The sequence below is a fragment of the Nicotiana tabacum genome, chromosome 14 (genome assembly GCF_000715075.1).
Source record: "Nicotiana tabacum cultivar K326 chromosome 14, ASM71507v2, whole genome shotgun sequence".
In the NCBI taxonomy this organism is placed as follows: Eukaryota; Viridiplantae; Streptophyta; class Magnoliopsida; order Solanales; family Solanaceae; genus Nicotiana; species Nicotiana tabacum.
Window position 1 is genome coordinate 12,198,970 of NC_134093.1, and position 9,594 is coordinate 12,208,563.

Below are 9,594 nucleotides of genomic sequence, written 5' to 3' on the forward strand. Positions count from 1 at the left end.
TCTGACATTAAAGGCATTAGTCCAGCTTTCTGCATGCACAAAATCCTCATGGAGGACGGACACAAGCCGAGTGTAGAACACCAACGCCGACTAAATCCAATCATGAAAGAAGTGGTAAGGAAAGAAGTGATTAAGTGGCTTGATGCAGGTATTGTATTTCCAATCTCTGATAGTAAATGGGTAAGCCCCGTTCAATGTGTGCCGAAGAAAGGGGGGATAACCGTAGTAGTTAATGAAAATAATGACTTAATTCCTACAAGAACTGTAACTGGATGGAGAATTTGCATAGATTACAGAAAACTAAACAATGCCACCCGGAAAGACCACTTTCCCCTGCCTTTTATTGACCAAATGCTTGATAGATTAGCTGGCCAGGAATACTACTGTTTCCTGGACGGTTATTCAGGGTATAATCAGATTGCTATAGCCCCAGAAGACCAAGAGAAAACTACATTTACATGTCCTTATGGCACGTATGCGTTCAAGAGAATGCCCTTCGGTCTTTGTAATGCACCTGCGACTTTTCAAAGGTGTATGATGGCTATTTTCACTGACATGGTTGAAAGATATGTAGAAGTATTCATGGACGATTTTTCTGTGTTTGGATTTTCTTTTGATAGTTGTTTGATGAACCTTGATAAAGTGCTAGCTAGGTGTGAAGAGACGAACTTGGTGCTAAACTGGGAGAAGTGCCATTTCATGGTACGTGAAGGTATAGTTTTAGGGCACAAGGTTTCAAAAGATGGTCTACAGGTGGATAAAGCAAAGGTGGAGATGATCCAAAAATTGCCCCCGCCGACATCCATCAAAGGCATTCGCAGTTTCTTGGGTCATGCAGGTTTTTATCGTCGTTTCATTAAAGATTTTTCGAAAATTTCTTCCCCTTTGTGCAGGCTTCTAGAGAAAGACGTTACCTTCAAGTTTGATAATGCATGTATGAAAGCATTTGAGGAGCTGAAGGGAAGATTGGTGACTGCACCAATTATCATTGGCCCCGATTGGGCACAACCATTTGAGTTGATGTGCGATGCAAGTGACATAGCAATTGGAGCGGTGTTGGGGCAAAGGAGGGATAAAATCTTTCACTCCATTTATTATGCAAGCAAAACTATGAATCCAGCTCAGATGAATTATACAGTGACTGAAAAGGAGTTGCTTGCAGTGGTGTGGGCGTTTGACAAGTTCAGATCCTATCTAGTGGGAACCAAAGTCATCGTCTACACAGATCATTCAGCTATCAGATACCTATTTGAAAAGAAAGACGCCAAGCCGAGGCTGATTCGTTGGGTCCTCCTCTTGCAAGAATTTGACTTAGAGATCCGAGATCGAAAAGGGACAGAAAATCAAGTGGCCGATCATTTGTCCAGATTAGAGAGCCGGAACCATGTAGCTGAAGGAGGGGCAATTAAAGAAACATTTCCGGATGAGCAAATATTGGCAATCACCTCAGGTGAAGCCCCATGGTATGCAGATTATGTGAATTTTATCGCAAGTGGGGTAACGCCACTAGAATGGACAGCTGACAATAGAAGAAGATTCCTACATGATGTAAGGTTCTACGTGTGGGATGAGCCATTCCTATATAGGCAGTGTGCAGATCAGTTGGTGAGAAGGTGTGTTCCTGAGGAAGAGATGAAGGCTATACTACATGACTGCCATGCGTCACCATATGGAGGTCATCACGGCGGGGATAGAACCGCCCAAAAAGTGCTACAATCAGGTTTTTATTGGCCAAAATTGTTTAAGGATGCACATGCCTTCGTTAAAAATTGTGATAGATGCCAAAGAACTGGAACTATCACGAGGAAGCACGAGATGCCCTTGCAAAATATACTGGCGGTAGAACTTTTTGATGTTTGGGGGATTGATTTTATGGGACCATTCCCATATTCTAACGGACACAGATACATCTTGGTGGCAGTCGACTATGTTTCTAAGTGGGTAGAGGCCATAGCTCTTCCTACTAACGACGCAAAAGTTGTGGTAGGCTTTGTAATTTTGGGACCCCAAGAGTGTTGATAAGCGACGGGGGAACTCACTTTTGTAACAAACTGCTGAATAATATTCTTGCAAAATACGGAGTCAAGCACAAAGTTTCCACTGCCTATCATCCCCAAACGAGTGGTCAAGTAGAAGTTTCCAACAGAGAGGTCAAGCAGATTTTGGAAAAGACAGTAAGTATGAATAGAAAGGACTGGGTCGGGAAGCTGGATGACGCATTATGGGCATATCGCACTGCGTACAAGACCCCAATAGGCACTTCTCCGTACAGGTTGGTTTATGGGAAGGCCTGCCATCTGCCCGTCGAGCTTGAACACAAAGCATATTGGGCGATTAAAAAGCTAAATATAGAGATGGACTTGGCCGGTGAAAAGAGATTGCTCCAACTCAACGAGCTTGATGAGTTTCGATTGCATGCGTATGAAAATGCCAAATTGTATAAAGAGAAGACCAAAAGATGGCATGATAAGCATATCCAACATCGTGAGTTTGAACCAGGTCAACAAATTCTACTGTTTAATTAAAGGCTAAAGCTTTTTCCAGGAAAGCTTAAATCTCGATGGTCGGGTCCGTTTGAAGTGGTTAGTGTGAAACCTCATGGTGCGATAGAATTGTGTGATAAGGGGTCCAATACGACATTCTTGGTAAATGGCCAAAGAGTAAAACACTATTGGGGTGGTGACATTGCACGTCACAAGACAACAATGGACTTAGTGGAGGCATGAAGAACATGTTGCGTCGTGCCGCGACGTTAAATCAGGCGCTTCTTGGGAGGCCACCCAAGTTAGTTAGTTTTTTATTTTATTTTTATTTTAATTTTTTTTTTTTCTCCTTTCTTTTCGTAGGACATAGATTTTATTCAAGAAAACGAGGCGGATGCGTCGCGTCCCCCTCAGCAAAAAAAATTGACGGGCCAATTGCTCAAGGCAGTGAAGTCTGCCTATCGCGCCCGTATCGCGTCCGAAAATTTTTTGAACGAAGACAAGGGGATGCGTCGCGTCCCCCTCAGCAAAAAAAATTGACGGGCCAATTGCTCAAGGCAGTGAAGTTCCTTTAGTCGTATTTGATGGCCCGGAAATTTTTTAGGCGATCGGGGTTCGGGGTTTGTTACAGCCAAACACACTCACGCAAGTATACGCGGTCGTCAAGTAATAAAGTGACTCAAAGTCGGATGTCGAACCCACGAGGACTTATGATTAACTATTAACTAAATTAGCCTATCTTAATTATCTAAACAAGAATTAAATCTAAAAATATTTTATTCTAACTAATTAAATAAGAAAAATATAAATAATAGACTTTGAACAGAGAAAGAGCAGATTTTAATGATATCAATGTAATGAAAACGATCTAGGGTTATGGTCTATCTAACAATCCTATTGTATTCTTCAATTGAATTGACCGACTAATTTATCTAGCTTATTGGTTGACAGGGTTAATATTGCTCATAAGAATCTGTCGAGTTCTTACTCGCCTATTCAAGCTAACCTAACGCCTATATGTCTATGGAGTTAGAATCAACAAGAACGCATTTATAATTCCTGTAAATCAACCAAGCAAGGCAATTAGGTATATGTCTATCCTAACCACGAATCCGTTCCCCGATGCCCGAGTTCAAGAACTTGCCCTACTCAATCCTATATGCAATATAGAATTCCCACTTTCGAGTTCAATTCTAGATTCGTAGATAATATTCAATTGGTGATCAAGCAATTAAATAATTAAGTGCAAGATTGAATAAATAAACTAATATGATAAATCAAGAAGTCAAAATCAATATCCGAATAACAATAGTCATGAAAGAACCACAACCCTAGAACGTGAAGTTTAGCTCCACATAGACATGGTAGCCAAACAACAAATCATATAAAGAAACATAAAAATTACTAAGTTTGGTGGGAGAAAGATGAAACTTGATGAATTCCGGCCTCCACAGCTTTGTCTTGGCTTTTTCCCTCTTCCCAATATGTTAGATAACCTAAAAGAGGCCTTTTTGGCTTATATATTGCGTACAAAAGTCGTGGGCCAAAGCTCTCCTATTCCTAGTCCAAATCGGCTTCAGGGATTGATGCTAAGGTGGATGCGACGCATCCACCTTGTCCTCCATTTCAATTTTTGCCTGCGAAGGTGGATGCGACGCATCCACCTTGTCCTCTATTTCTCAGCTTGCATGCGATGGCGGACGCGACGCATCCAGCTTCACTTCTACTTCCCAGTTTCGCACGCGATGGCAGACGCGATGGCCCAACTTCACTGCTAAGGTTGCATGTATGATGATGTTTTCCTAGGTTGGATGCGACGCATCCAACCCTTCTTCCTCTAGCTAAACCACCTTTTCTTCATATTTTGCACTCCGAACACCTTAAATCGTCACACATAACTTAATTAGTCATCAAACCAATAATTACACCATGTTGGGTGTTTTAAAGATTAAATAACATCAAGAAGTGGTTAAAACATGGGTAAAGTAACATCAACACATATCGAAATATGCCAAACATCACTACCCCACACTTAACCCTTTGTTCGTCCTCGAACAAACCATCCTATAGTAGACAAAACAAAATTAAGCTCTTATCATTCAAAGCATACTACATCTATGACCATGGTTATTTGCTACAATTAGGCTCTAGACTATGCATCAACACACTTCCCTTTTCTTATGCCCTTCTTTAAACATATTCGAACAAAGACAACATGCTCACAACAATCCTAACCTCAAAAACCGACTCAATGTCACTATGCACTCATGGCTTGAACACCCAACATCATAGAGAAGTCTAATAACGTTACCTATCCCTCGTGAAACCATGTGCCCTCACAACAAAAGCAGAGAGAGTAAAATCAATCCACACATTCATGCTCACAAAGAAAATCGCTCACTCTCACAAAAGAAGTCGCATGCATGCAGTTGGTACCATAGGCTTGCCCTTAATGTAAATCTCTACTAATGTAAGCTCGCTCGATCTAAAATCAATTAGGACTTTTTCATGGTTGTAATGTGGGCTAAGGGACGGGTAGGATATATTTAAGGAATAGTGATTCACCCTCCTAAGCACTTTAACACATCATCAAATAACTTAAGCGCAAATTCTTCAACACCACTTCAATTTCACAAATAATATCACCCCAACAATATTTCCTCCTTCTTTAAGCACTACTTTAATTCATACCCACTAGCAAGAACAAGACAACAATTTATTCATTTATATTTTTCTTTCTTTCAATTTCCGCTAGTGGTGTATTATTTTATAAAATAAGTGTACCCTTCTTTCTTTCATTGGTTCCACTCAAAAGTCACCCCACACTTAGTCCCTTCTTACTTCTTTTAGCGCTCATCTAACAATTAAAGTGCTTTAAGAGGTAAAAGGATCAAAACAATGTCAATTAAGAATAAAAAGGGTATAGGCTTGTAATGTGGGTACCAAATAAAAGGTCTACAGGCTCAAAAGGTTTAACTAGGGATAGATTTTATTTGTGATAAGCAATAAGCTCAAAAAGATCAAAGAAAGCCTAAAATCATTTTTCAAACCGAGCATCACCTAAAATTTCGCTTCAATTCACATACCGGGCAAGTTCTAGACACAAGTACACTACATGGACTACACAAAAACCTCACCACACATGGCACATGACTCATTAAGGATGGTTACATTCCGACTCTCAAGTAATGCAAGTATTCACGGAGCAACGAGATATTAAGCATTAAGCGCAAAGTGAACACAAGTCAAGAAAATGAGAAATAGGCTGCAACAAAACATGCTATCCGTTTTAACAAGGCATCATCAATAATTTCAGAGTGAGAAGGGAAGATATTACATATGTAAACGCTTAAATATGCCAGTATCAACCAAGTCAAGGTCACCTAGGTTCATCATTCTTCCTCCTTTTATTCCCTACATTCCTACTCTACTCTAAAAAGAAAACAAAATTACCCGGTTCAAACTATATCCCATGGAAAAGAACCGAGGCACAAAGAAAAACCACAGGGGATTATTACTACCTAAAGAAAGCTAAAAGATATATTTTGAATTTTTTTATTTAGACTTTAATATATATATATATATATATATATCTACAAAGATTTTTTTTTTTTCATAATGATAAACTGATAGATAAACTGATAGTTACTCCATATAGATGAATTTACTGCTATTTTATGCCATTAATCCAGTGAATATATTAGTACATTCATCCATACATCAAACATAAATCACCCCCACCCCACACTTAGGACTGTGCGTTGTCCCCAACGCACACAAACAAGGTAAAGCAAGGTGAGAAGGACTCCCTTAAGTCAAGGTGGAGGGCTCATCCGCAGTCTGTGGAGGAGCATCTGCATCCATAGCATTCCTATCATCAACAACTGGTGCTGATTCTGTATCAGGTGTTACAGCGACCTCAATAGGCCTGTTGAGTGGAGCCTCGGTGACTATGGGAGGAACAGGAGTGGATGGTCCGGCAGTGGATGATGCAATCAGCTGGGAGATGTCTGTACCTGCACATTGAACCAGAGCTCTGAGGAGTAATGATATCTCCTTCATCATCGTGGCCTGCTCGGTCTGAACTCGGCTTAGATCCGCACGAGTCTGTCTCAACTCATCCCTGGTGGCACTCAACTCGACACGAGTCGCTATCAGCTCAGCCCTGTTCTCTTGCATATCTGCTTGCATATGCTCAAATAATTGTTGGACGGTGAGCTTAGAAGACCTTCCCTTGTTCGGCTCTAGAACATGAGTGATATCATATGGTCCTGGAGCTTTAGCCTCAATGTCATCATTCTCCTTGTCCCATAGTACTCCCCTCTCTGTTAAAAAAGCCGTTAGGGTATTAGCAAAGAACAGCCTCCACTTGTAATTCATCCTGGTTCGCTGCATTTGATCATGCATGATGGCTCCGAAGTTGAGTGGTATCCCCTCTAATAAAGCATATAATACGAGTGCGCGGTAACGAGGGACATCAGTTTTATGTTGGCATGGCAGCAGTCGGTTACAAATGAAATTTAGAGCCACACGTGCTAACGCACTCATGAATTCCTTTGCTATAGAGTGGTACTCCATACTCCCATGCTTCCATTCTGCATCCTTCCTGGTAGGGCATAGGACAGACTTAATGTGTGCATAATCTGGTGTTTTGCATATGGCGTCAAACCTGTCAGTGAGTGTGTGTGGCACCCTTAAGAAGTTATTCAGAGCTTCAGCTGACACATTAATATCTACCCCTCTTACTCGCACAATGTTTCCCCGTGCGTGACGCCAATTGGCGTAGAGCTCTCTAACAATGGTGAGGTTGGCTTTGCCATGACCTTTCAGAATGGGTCCCCATTTTTGCACCTCTCGAATTGACTTGAGAAACTCTGAGTACTTTGTCTTAAGAGGTCCGATGTTTATCGGCTTTTCCGGAATGTACTTCTTTGAAACCAATATCTTCTTATAGGCTCGGAATGCCTTCTCATTAACAAAGTATTTCTCCCAATCAACTCGGTCTATGGGTTCACCTTCGTCTTCATCACTCATGTTGATCTGTAGGTGGTCATTGTCCGAATCGGAGTCGGATTCGGATTCTGTAGTAATCTTCTCCTTCCCTTTATCAGTTGGAGCACTCATTCTCGAAGCTTTTCTTTGGTATGTCACAGGCTCTCGTATCTCTATTCCTTTGCTTGGTGTAATACCCTTCTTCACTGTCCTCCGGACCAATGTTTCCTCCTCCTCTTGCTCTGAATCATCACTTAACTGCCGAGGCAGCAGTTCCATTTCCTTCTCCGTCCGCTTCCTCTTTTTCTGTGGATTTGGACCGCCCGCTGCCCTTCCGGTAGGCTTTTTGGGCGGTTGCTTGTTACCATCTTTGTCTTGTTGCTTGGATGGTTTACTCGCTGCTGTCATTTTACGAATCTAAGTACCTGCAATGCAAAGAATTCAACAATTAGCAGATGAAACAGCGAAGTTCAGCTTGAAAGCAATTGCGACAGCTTGCAGACTTCAAGTTATTCGTAAAGTCATGCCATTCACTCTTCATGGAATTGTAGCTCATGACTTTCAGCAAGTATGTGATGACTTTCTTCAAAAACTCAATTTCACATAGCCCCTCACTCGACCCCACACTTATTCTCAAGCATACACCAATGTTGCTCGGTTACTCAGACTTCACCGACGCCTAAATTTTTCTCAGGGACAATTCGTCGAACATGTGGTATGCAACAAGTGTGCCTAGTTCATTCTATCAGTTCAGCAGTGCAACTACCCTCCCAAAGTTGGACGAGATGAAGGGAATTATAGTTTATCATCTCTCAACCATTACAACTACCAAGAACGACAGCCCTAAAAATCTTGAAATTGCAAAACCTACTTGTTGCTACCATTGAAGGAGGGAGGAGAGACGAATTTGGAGAGAAGCCAATGGAAGAACGAAGAGGATGATGCGTACCTGTTGCGTTTGATCTTATTGCGATACAATTTCGATGAGAGAATTCTGTTCTGCGTTCTTAGGCGTCGCCAAAACGAGACGAGTGGATGCGTCGCAAGAAACATTTTTGTTCGAATAGGTTATCTTAAGATGTGTTAAAATATATATTACTTACCTGTGCGTGCGAGCTTTGACGCGACGCATCCCCTTGTCTTCCTTCAAAAATTTTCGGACGCGATACGGGCGCGATAGGCAGACTTCACTGCCTTGAGCAATTGGCCCGTCAATTTTTTTTTTTGCTGAGGGGGACGCGACGCATCCCCTTGTCTTCCTTCAAAAAATTTTCGGACGCGATACGGGTGCGATAGGCAGACTTCACTGCCTTGAGCAATTGGCCCGTCAATTTTTTTTGCTGAGGGGGACGCGACGCATCCGCCTCGTTTTCTTGAATAAAATCTATGTCCTACGAAAAGAAAGGAGAAAAAAAAATTAAAATAAAAATAAAATAAAAAACTAACTAACTTGGGTGGCCTCCCAAGAAGCGCCTGATTTAACGTCGCGGCACGACGCAACATGTTCTTCATGCCTCCACTAAGTCCATTGTTGTCTTGTGATGTGCAATGTCACCACCCTAATAGTGTTTTACTCCTTGGCCATTTACCAAGAATGTCGTATTGGACCCCTTATCACACAATTCTATCGCACCATGAGGTTTCACACTAACCACTTCAAACGGACCCGACCATCGAGATTTAAGCTTTCCTGGAAAAAGCTTTAGCCTTGAATTAAACAGTAGAATTTGTTGACCTGGTTCAAACTCACGATGTTGGATATGCTTATCATGCCATCTTTTGGTCTTCTCTTTATACAATTTGGCATTTTCATACGCATGCAATCGAAACTCATCAAGCTCGTTGAGTTGGAGCAATCTCTTTTCACCGGCCAAGTCCATCTCTATATTTAGCTTTTTAATCGCCCAATATGCTTTGTGTTCAAGCTCGACGGGCAGATGGCAGGCCTTCCCATAAACCAACCTGTACGGAGAAGTGCCTATTGGGGTCTTGTACACAGTGCGATATGCCCATAATGCGTCATCCAGCTTCCCGGCCCAGTCCTTTCTATTCATACTTACTGTCTTTTCCAAAATCTGCATGACCTCTCTGTTGGAAACTTCTACTTGACCACTCGTTT